Source organism: Mercenaria mercenaria, chromosome 1 (genome assembly GCF_021730395.1).
Source record: "Mercenaria mercenaria strain notata chromosome 1, MADL_Memer_1, whole genome shotgun sequence".
Taxonomy (NCBI): Eukaryota; Metazoa; Mollusca; class Bivalvia; order Venerida; family Veneridae; genus Mercenaria; species Mercenaria mercenaria.
This window is the reverse complement of record NC_069361.1, coordinates 14044579-14056052: the sequence shown is the minus strand read 5'-3', so window position 1 is coordinate 14056052 and position 11474 is coordinate 14044579. Positions and strand designations below refer to the sequence as shown.

The following is an 11474-nucleotide window of genomic DNA, read 5'->3' as shown; positions in this document are numbered from 1 at the left end:
AAAAAACTAGGTCAGTAGGTCAAATAATAAAAAAACCTTGTGACCTCTCTAGAGGCCATACTTTTTATGGGATCTGTATGAAAGTTGGTCTGAATGTTCATCTTGATGATATCTAGGTGATGTTTGAAACTGGGTCAACTGTGGTCAAAAACTAGGTCAGTAGGTCTAAAATTATTAAAATCTTTTGACCTCTCTAGAGGCCATATTTTTCAATGGATCTTCATGAAAATTGATCTGAATGTTCACCTTGATGATATCTAGGTCAGTTTCGAAACTGGGTCACGTGCGGTCAAAAACTAGGCCAGTAGGTATAAAAATAGAAAAACCTTGTGACCTCTCTAGAGGCCATATTTTTCAAGAGATCTTCATGAAAATTAGTGAGAATGTTCATCTTCATGATATCTAGGTAAAGTTCAAAACAGGGTCACGTATCTTTGAAAACTAGGTCAATAGGTCAAATAATAGAAAAACCTTGTGACCTCTCTAGAGACCATATTTTTCAATGGATCTTCATGAAAATTGGTCAGAATTTTTATCTTGATAATATCTAGGTCAAGTTCAAAACTGGGTCACATGAGCTCAAAAACTAGGTCACTATGTCAAATAATAGAAAAAACGACGTCATACTCAAAACTGGGTCATGTGGGAAGAGGTGAGCGATTCAGGACCATCATGGTCCTCTTGTTTATAATATCCTTTAACACCCGCAAATGTAATTAACCTTTTGTGAACAGTGCAGATTTAGACCAGCCTCAGTCGACACTGTTCACTTTTCAACCAGAAAATTTTCAGTGAACACCCCTTTGAATAATAAATGGTACTGCCCAAATTGAATGATGGACCAGTCCATTTTACAAATTTAGCATGGTAAAAGTTAATATTTGTTTTTCTTGGAGGTAGTGGGTTAATGCCAAGTGGCTTCATTAAAGAGTGCTCAGCTAGAATTACATGATTTATTATGTATTAGCAGAAGTGAAAAAAGGTGGGGCACACTGTACCTCTACTTAAGTTATGGGTTACCATATATGGGAGAACAGTGACAATAAAGTATGCTACTGTTCCATGATGGTCTATCACAGAGTTCCATAAAACTTCATTATTGTCTCACAATATGTCAGGACCGAGATATTTTTAGAATGATGAATGTTCCACTGATCTGATTTATAGTAAACCTTTTGTATAACATTGTTACAAGTGAGCCGCGCCATGAGAAAACCAACATAGTGGCTTTGCGACCAGCATGGATCCAGACCAGCCTGTGCATCCGTGCAGTCTGGTCAGGATCCATGCTGTTCGCCAATGGTTTCTCTACTTGCAATAGGCTTTGAAAGTGAACAGCATGGATCTTGACCAGACTGCGCGAATGTGCAGGCTGGTCTGGATCCATGCTGGTCGCAAAGCCACTATGTTGGTTTTCTCATGGCATGGCTCAAATATATACAGTATCAATTTGCAATTTTAGCAGCATTGTGGACAACGGACTGAAGGATGGTTGGCAAATGGACAGATGGACATCTATCAACCCTAAAAGTGCACCACTGCTCGTCTGAGAAAAATCATCAATGCTAGAAATGTGTAAAATATTTTGAAACAGGACCATCTGTGAAACAACCTTGTTGGGTTTCGTCAGTTTCACGACATGGTTTGAGAGCAGATACCACTGAAGAAAATATGAACAAACAACAAAGAGTTAGTGATCATAGTAGCTCAATTTTGAGCAATTCGTACAATGATGAACAGTGAAAACAACACTTTTTAATTAAGTTCAAAAATAAGTAAACTTGTTACAAAACAATGAACTCTCTTCAAGAGTTCCCTTTAAATACATACACCTTGCATGCATTTATATTTCATAGAAACAAAACATGGACACCTTTTCATTAATGAAATATTTATTTATCAAAATTCAACAACAAAAGGATCATGATGATCCTGAATCGCTCACCTGTCCCCACATGACCCAGTTTTGAACTGGATATGACATCGTTTTTTCTATTATTTGACATAGTGACCTAGTTTTTGAGCTCATGTGACCCAGTTTTGAACTTGACCTAGATATCATCAAGATAAATATTCTGACCAATTTTCATGAAGATCCATTGAAAAATATGACCCCTAGAGAGGTCACAAGGTTTTTCTATTATTTGACCTAATGACCTAGTTTTTGAAGGCACGTGACCCAGTTTTGAACTTGACCTAGATATCATCAAGGTGAACATTCTCACCAATTTTCATGAAGATCTCCTGAAAATTATGGCCTCTAGAGAGGTCACAAGGTTTCTCTATTTTTAGATTTACTGACCTAGTTTTTTACCACATGTGACCCAGTTTGGTATTTGATCTAGATATCATCAAGATAAATATTCTCGCCAATTTTCATGAAGATCATTGAAAAATATGGCCTCTAGGGAGGTCACAAGGTTTTTCTATTTTTAGACCTGCTGACCTAGTTTTGAACCGCAGATGACCCAGTTTCGAACTTGACCTAGATATCATCAAGATGAACATTCTGACCAACTTTCATAAAGATCCCATGAAAAATGTGACCTCAAGAGTGGTCACAAGCAAAAGTTTATAGACAGACGGACGGACGACGGGCGATCACAAAAGCTCACCTTGTCACTTTGTGACTGGTGAGCTAAAAAACAACAGTAGCGAGTTTAATAAATATTACTGATCTGAAAGTCTAGCTTAGAGTCAGTGTACCCGGTTTCGCACACATTTCCTAAGAATACCTTCCTGTCTAGCTAAAAATGATTAAATTTGAATTTACCTCTATATGTTTTAATAAACACACTTATTTCGGTTTGAAACACGCTACTTTCACTTCCCACTACAATGACATCATACCTCTAAGTGTACTTGATTCGGATAACATATTTTGACCAGTTGTTGCATTTAAGTGTACCCGGTTTCGCACACCCTGCTATTTATAGAACTCGGTGATAACAATGCAGTTACTCAACAGAAAAATATTAATTAACTTTTTAACCATTTATATAATTCAGTTTAAACATGTATTTTCCAATAAAACATCTGAAAGTGAAATTTAAAAGCAGTTATGAAAGTGAAAGCTAGGTACCAAACACTGTTTTTACTTCTAAAAGCAGAAAAGGCTAAAACAACTGAATACATGAAACAAACATAAAACAATAGAAGCTGCTGAATCACAAAAGACCCCCACAAGTCTAATTATTCGATTAAGTTCTCTGTTTTAATAAAAACGTAAAGCAAACAATCAAGTTGAAGGCATTTTGCAGGTTGGGAGAACTTCAATAACTGTTGAAATATTTTTCATTTAGGTAAAGTAGTAGGTAAATACTTACCTGTATGATAGAATAGTGATTTTTCAATTTATTTTGCACCTTGTTGTTGTTTGCATAGTCATTTTTTTCATGAAACTTAATATTTTTCAGCTGACCTACTGGTCTCCATTGATATTGTTATTGTTTTCGTCTGCACTTACCAGAACGAGGCTTCAGTGGGGAAAGACCCCTTGTGTCAAATAATGTAGGGAATAACTCAGTTTCGTGAAACAATAACACAGAATTGTTAAATTTTCTGTTTTATTCTCACAAAGTACATGAATTTACTGGGTGTGCGAAACCGCGTACAGTGCGAAACCGGGTACACTGACTCTATATGAATGTAAAGATATAAAATCAACATTAATTTGAATGGTTGATACAGCTTTTGGAATCAGTGAAATATTAAACACTACAAAGACCTAAAAAAGTGATAAGAAAACAAGATTATATATATAAGTAATTTTATATATAAATGTAAAATATGAAAACGAGCCTGCAGATTTTGCAAATGTACGTTTAAAAAAAAAAAAAAAAAGACATGAAAAAGAGGCATTATTAACTATTAAAGCTAAGTGAGACATTACTACCCATGTCTTAAACTTCATATCTTCACAATTTTTACTTTGAACTGAAAATATTTTGGTTTAATAATAAAACCAAATAATAACAGAAATATTATGCAACATCATCAAGTACTCAAGTCAAGTTGGTCCAAGGTTCAAATCTCTGACTTTTTTTATTTTGTGATCTGTTTTGATTTTTTTGAGATAGCTTACAATAAATCAATGCTCTTGAGTGGGATAATCCCATGGAACATAATTATGTATTAAAGATATTGCTGCAGACCAAATTCAAGAGCCTGTTATCATCTGCTGGACAATGAAAATGAATCCGAGACAGATGCAGCAAGCAAAAGTAAACTGTAGACTCTAGAATTTTTCATTTTGATATGAAATGGAATATTTAGTGAAAAGATAAATAATAATAATAAATGTAAAACCTCATAAATTTCAATAAATTGAAAACAAAAATGAACACTATAAAAACTGAAATCATAAGAAAGAAAAAGTTAAATGTCATTCTTTAAGGAAGGGATTCAGATCTACTTTATAAGTTCATACACTTTCTTATTTACAGTTATTTTCCAAGTATTAATTGCTCATATAACAAATACTGCATTTCGGTACAAAATATTTAACAAGAGGGCCATGATGGCCCTATATATCGCTCACCAGAGTTGATCTGGCCTACTGACCTAGTTTATTACCACACAAGCCAGTTTCGAATTTAACCTAGAGATCATCAAGACAAACATTCTGACCAAGTTTCATAAAGACTGAGTCACAACTGTAGCCTTTAGTGTTCACAAACTTTTCCTTTGATCTGGCCTACTGACCTACTTTTTGACCCTAAATGACCAAGATTAAAACTTGACCTAGAGATCATCAAGACAAACATTCTGACCAAGTTTCATAAAGTTTGAGTCACAACTGTGGCCTAAAGAGTGTTCACAAGCTTTTCCTTTGATCTGGCCTACTGACCTATTTTTGACCCCCGCATGACCCAGTTTCAAAACTGACCTAGAGATCATCAAGGCAAACATTCTGACAAAGTTTCATAAATATTGGGTCACAACTGTGACCTCTAGACTGCACAAGCTTTTCCTTTGATCTGGCCTACTGACCTAGTTTTTGATCCCATATGACCCAGTTTCAAACTTGGCCTAGAGATCATCAAGACAAACATTCTGACCAAAGATTGGGTCACAAATGAGGCCTCTAGAGTGTTCACAAGGCAAACGTTGACGGAAGACGCACGACGGACAATGACCGGTCACAATAGCTCACCTTGAGCACTTTGTGCTCTGGTGAGCTAAAAATCAGTTCAATATTTGACAACTTTGCCTTAAGGTCAGGCTTAGCAGACAGTGATAAACTAGATCTATGCCAGCCTATAAATTTAACATAATATGAAATAATATAACAAATGTATAAAATAAAAATATAAATTACCTGTAAATAGTTTTCCTGTACAAAAAACAGTGTTTCAACAGAAAATATATCAATCTTGAAATGAAGTAGAGAATATTAATTTGTTTATTTTAGTCTAAGATCAAAATACTCTTTACTCAAACTAAAGTGATTTTACATCGAAAGGAAAACCTTTTTTATTTCATGGCCTTCCAATGGTTCAAATTGATTTTTTCCCTTTAGTCCCATCAGATATACTTTACTTTTATCTTTCAATAAAAACATGTAATAAAAAGTTCCAAAGAATTATGTAAATTGAAATGAATATTATACTTTACTCCAAAAAGACATAATACAGAGAAGGTGACATAGTAATGACAAATACTGAATAAATAAAAACAAAGAGATGAAAATGGAAAATAAATATATGCTTCCATGTCAGTTATTACTGATTCTAATTTAATAAATCACCTTTATTGAAACATGGCATTACTGACCTCTTGTCTAGGTATCATTTGGCACCAAAAAGGTGCAGAAGGAAAGTGCTACCATATTTGATCTAAAATTTTACTTAAAATTCATTCTCATTCCAGAATAAAAATAATATAACTGATCAGTGGGGTGCTCTGTGCTTCTGGGAAATCTACCCTTAAGTTACCTTTTATTTTACATGGCTCATGATAGTTCATTCCAGCTATGCCCTTCTGAAACTTTTCAGCAGGTGTGTAACCTCTTCATTAAGTTGAATGAATTAACAAGAGCTGTCCGTAAGACAGCGCGCTCCACTATTCGGGGATTTGACAGTAAAATGAATATATGTCTGAATAAGAGACCTCTACTATAAAAGGAAGATACACCAAAGGGCATAATTCCATCAAATACACAAGTAAATAAGAGTTATCAGGATTGTTACAACAAATGCAGATGATGATGGTAAAGATATATTTTGAGTTTCAAGTCATTATCTTATATAGTACCAAAGTTAAGTCCAGAAAACGAAGTTTGTTTAAAAAAATTAAGTATAAAAGGGGCATAATTTGGTCAAAAATACAAATCAGAGTTATGGGGATTGTTACCACACATGCAGATGATGGTGATAAAGTTACATTTTAAGCTTCAAGTCTTTATCTTATATTACATAATATCCAGAACCCAAAGATTGCAATAAAAGTTTAAGTACAAAAGGGGCATAATTCTGTCAAATATACAATTAGAGTTATAGGGTATGTAACTACACATGCAGTTGATGATAATAAACAAATATTTTTAACTTCAAGTCATTATCTTTTAAAGTACCAAAGATATGTCTATTATTAAAGCTTTCGAAAAAATTTAACATGAAAATAATTCCAAGTATAACTCCATGGTGACCTTGACCTTGGGTATAATGGGTCCAACCCCTGCATATACTATGTATGCTGGACAATGTTTAGGAGAACTTACAGTAAGATATAAGAAGAAATGCTCCGGACAAACTTCAATTTGACCTTTGACCTCTAAATGTGACCTTGACCTTAGACCTAGGGACCTGGTTCTTGCGCAGGACACTCCGTTTCATAATGGTGAACATTCATGCCAAGTTACATCAAAATCCCATCATGCATGGAGAAGAAATGCTCCTCCAACTGTGACCTTGATCTTTGAGATAGGAACATGGGGTTTGCGCACGACACTCCTTCTCATTGAGGTAAACATTCACGCCAATTATAAACAAGCTTGTTCCATGCATGTCAAAGTTATGGTCCGGACAAAATTGGAAGGGTGCACACACACACGGATGCAAGGACAGACGCATGCACATACACCGACCCGCCAAAACTACATAGAGCTCACCGCAAGCAGGCTCGACAATAAAACCATGTTCTTTTGCCCCAGAGTATACAAATTTTTATAGATGACAACCTTTTGAGTTCAATTTACATCTGACTTTTTTACCAAAATTCCAAGGTATTTGGACTGTCGACATCGAAAGGCTTTGGAACAAACTGTTTTCATAGTGCTTAGTTGACTGGGTGACAGACTGACATGTGCAATGCTGAATACATTTTTATATATTTTAAAAGGCCACTTAATTACTTACAAAAGGTTTGATATGTCTACAACAGTTAGTGAGATCAATCAGAAATAACATAAATACATCAGTCAGTAATAACATACAATATATCAATCTAATATGACTAACAATGCTTTAAAGCGGCATGCCTCCAGATCGTTTGACAACAACAAAAAATAAATTTTTTTTAGATACCTTGAAATAAATGCTATATTTCTTCAGAAGGCTTTAAAACTTAATTACTGACAAACTTTATGTTACGGAAACACATGAGAATTTGCTGTTTTTACTACTTTTTACAATGAAAATCGAAAAGCGTTTGTCACGCTTTTACTCCAGGTAAACTGTCTCGATTATAAATATCTATGTTTTGAAGTCATTATTCACTATTCAGCTATAGCACTATTGGTTACGATGACGGGAAAATGTCTTTATTGCCGTGGCGGTCTGGGCTTCGATTTCCAACGCGGTCACTTTTTTTTCTTGATTTGGATTTTTTAAAATATTTTAGAAACAAAAATTCATATTCTAATGTTCATAACATGACCAAACTTTAATTTGAAAGACAGATTATTTTTTAACCAAATCTGGAGGCATGCTGCTTTAATCATCGCAACGATATCATGTTCATGTCACATCAACATGATATTTAGCGCCATGTACGATGCACATCGAGAAACAACGCTTTCAAATTTGATCAAATATTTCATTTAAAAACGTGTTTAAAACAAAATTTCACATTGCATAACTATCTTAATTAATCTACACACTGAGTCGGTTATTAGTGGTGCAGAATAAATTGCCACCATTTGCGCTCTAATGGAACTATTTCTCAAGACGTATTACCATTTCCGGTCCTGACATGAATAAACAAAGGAGCATGAGGACCTACCAAGTGGCACCATACATGCGCAAATAAACAGTTCTATCATATTGAAATTTTACAATAAGAGATATATTAGAATCAAAATATTTTATAACAAAACATGTTTGAACACTATACACAGAAGCAGTTATACATGGTAAGAAATAATTTCACTTGGGCTGCACACTTGTGTAATTATTACGCTGAATGTATAATCGCCCATCATGTATAAATCGTGTTAAAACACAGTTTTGATATAAATTATTTCTTAATTCAATCAGAACAAAACTGTTATCAATTGGCAATAACACAATATATCAATCAGCAATCAATAATCAGTAATAAAATAAACTTCACAAGTCTGACATCCTGACAGTGAAATAAAGCCATTACATAATTTGGGTATTTATATAATGCAAGTGTAATAAAGTTTTGATATTGACATTGTTTTAGGTATAGATGTTGTTCGAATTTACTTGGGTCTATAATATGTAAAGAAACAAGAAATTTTGATGTTTCAGCAGGAAAAGCTATACTTATATAAAAAGAATACTGTATTTGTGCCTTTTCACACTGAATTTATTATCCTTGTTAAATAAAATTGATAAAATGCATACACTATTAATCATAATATGAGCCGTGCCATGGGAAAACCAACATAGTGGGTATGCGACCAGCATGGATCCAGACCAGCCTGCGCATCCGCGCAGTCTGGTCAGGATCCATGCTGTTCGCTAATAGTTTCTCCAATTCCAATAGGCTTTAAAAGCGAACAGCATGGAGCCTGACCAGACTGCGCGGATGCGCAGGCTGGTCTGGATCCATGCTGGTCGCATACCCACTATGTTGGTTTTCTCATGGCACGGCTCATATATTGTAAAGATTTAACTGGATTTTACGTTAAAAAACAGGTAAGGAAGCCAAATAGACTATGCAAATTACATGGTCAAAAAATCACTTCTTTTAGTGTTGTACATGAACTTTTACTAACCAAGCCATACAGGGTGGTAATAAAATAAGGGAATGGATCAACAATCTTTCTACTTTGTAAATTTTCAAATCTACAAAAAATATAACAATTACTAAATATAGGAAATAACAAGAAATAAATAATTTTATCTTCATAACAAAATATTTAATAAGAGGACAATGGTGGCCTTAAGTCTGACTTGGACTGTTTAACCATGAATATAGGTATGACACACTTAATCATGAAGAAACAACTCGGGGTTTAGTATAAACCAGTGGCCCCTAAAAGAAGCTAAGTGCCACCATTTGAATGAAATTGGGAGACCTTGCAATCACTTTTGCAATTCTCTCACTCTGATAACATAATAGTTTTTAAGATATAGCAAGAAAATACCGGAAATTCCCAGCAATATAGAATGTCTTAAGACACTGGAATACGGAAATGGTAGCATGGAGGAGACACAGTTCCAATCTTCCCTCTGGTCTTCCATTGTATACATGGTTTTGAAAGGTATGTTAGACATTAGTGTCAAATGTAAAAAATAAAGTCTTTGGCATCTGTCTGACTTTTTCTCATCATTGCACATAAATTAAATTTGTTTCCATGGTGTCATCTGTAAAATAATAACAAAGTGATAATTGAGATTAGGAACTGAAATCCTCGGGAATATCTGCTTTATGTTGCTGATATGTACAACCTTTCATTTCATTTGGATGAAAACTGTAGGAGGAGTTCTGATGTAGCTGTTACATTTCAAAGTCTAAAAACGGCTGTTACAATTTATTTATTTATTCATTTATTTGGGTTTTTTGGCGCACCAACACAGTATAGGTTATATGGCGCCAAACAGGACTACAAATTTTGATTTCACGTCTCATTTACATCGAAATAAAAACATGAGGTATGGAATCAAAATTTGTATACCTGCTGGAATCATCGAGTTACAGCAAACCCCCCCAAAAAAATTGGATAAGAAAGTGCATGTCTTCATGTTGATGATGTAAGCCCCAGTTCAGTTTCATTTCAGATTTCAGTTGAACTAAAACTGTACGAGGAGTCGAGTACACAATATTCTGATGTATCTGCAACATTTTAAGGTATACTAAATGTATGTCTAAAGGACACTGGTGCCCCAACATGCTGTCACGGTACAGTTATATGTAACTTGTTTACAATATAAGAATAAATAAACTTTAATATTACCTTGGGTTGGGGGTGGATCTTGAGGAGAGGGGGTATTGACGCTATTAAACCTTATTAAGAAACACAAGAAACTGAAAGTGTAACTTGTGGGAGGAGGGTATCACAAATCCCAAATCTCAGGGGCAAAACTTCACATTCTGAACAAAAATCCTATAAAGTTTCATGATGCCAGGTCCCATACTTTTCAAGACACATGCAATACATTTTTTTAGGCCTTTAATACATAGAAATTAAGTTCCCAGGTGCACAACTTCACATGCTGACTAATATTCCAATAAAATTTCATGTGCCCAGATCAAATACTTTTTAGATACATGCGACGCTTTTAGGCCTTTCATGTTTACTTCTGACTAAATCATGTGCCATCACTGGTCTTGCTGTGTGAAATCTCAAACAAAACCCCAGGTGTACAACTCCACATGATGAACAACAATCCTTAGTAACCGTTTCATGACTTCTGGTAAAACACTGTTTGAGATACATGCAACACAAACGAGGAATTAAATACAATGTTCTGTATGGTGGCATATTTCTGCCACGAGACAGCTAGGTAGCTATCGTGATATTTAACAAGAGCTGTCCGTAAGACGGCGTGCTCGCATCTTCTCGAATCGACACAAAATGGTCATATATTGCCAACAAAAAATTCTATTATATATAGTAAGTTAAGTTAAAAAGGGGCATAACTCTGTCAAATTCAAATCAGAGTTATGGGGATTGTTTCTCCTCCTGTAGACTTTGATAGTAAACTATTTTAAGTTTCAAGTCAATAGCTTTGATAGTAACTGAAATATTTGGCTTTATCAAAAACTTGAACCAGCTGACGCCAAAACCAGGGCGAGTGTTATAGCTCTACTTTTTCTTCGAAAAGTCTAGCTCAAAATGTTATCTTGATAAAGTGAAGTTTTCTGAAAAGACTATCTAAATAGTCGAAAGTTTCCAGGAAATATTATTGTGTTAATTTACATTAGTATCTCGATATTTTTTGTATAAGTGCCCACAGTTGTCATTTATTAGCAAGAGAGCTATCTAGATAATTTCAGCAATGATCTTGATATTTCGAACTTTTCTGAAAGCCTAAAGTTTCCTGGAAATAAAAAGTATA

General features: G+C 34.6%; 1 protein-coding gene across 1 annotated transcript in view; it reads right to left on the bottom strand.

Moving 5' to 3' along the window:
- Nucleotides 1-1735: 1735 nt before the first annotated feature.
- Nucleotides 1736-11474, bottom strand: part of LOC123544908 (serine/threonine-protein kinase Nek9-like) — a 92258-nt gene continuing 82519 nt past the window's right edge. Inside the window, exons 26-27 of the mRNA XM_045331062.2 lie at nt 3638-9779; nt 1736-2690 (exon numbers count right to left, since the gene is read on the bottom strand). The gene's annotated coding sequence lies outside the window, so the exon portion shown is untranslated. The remainder of the gene's footprint in view (nt 2691-3637; nt 9780-11474) is intronic.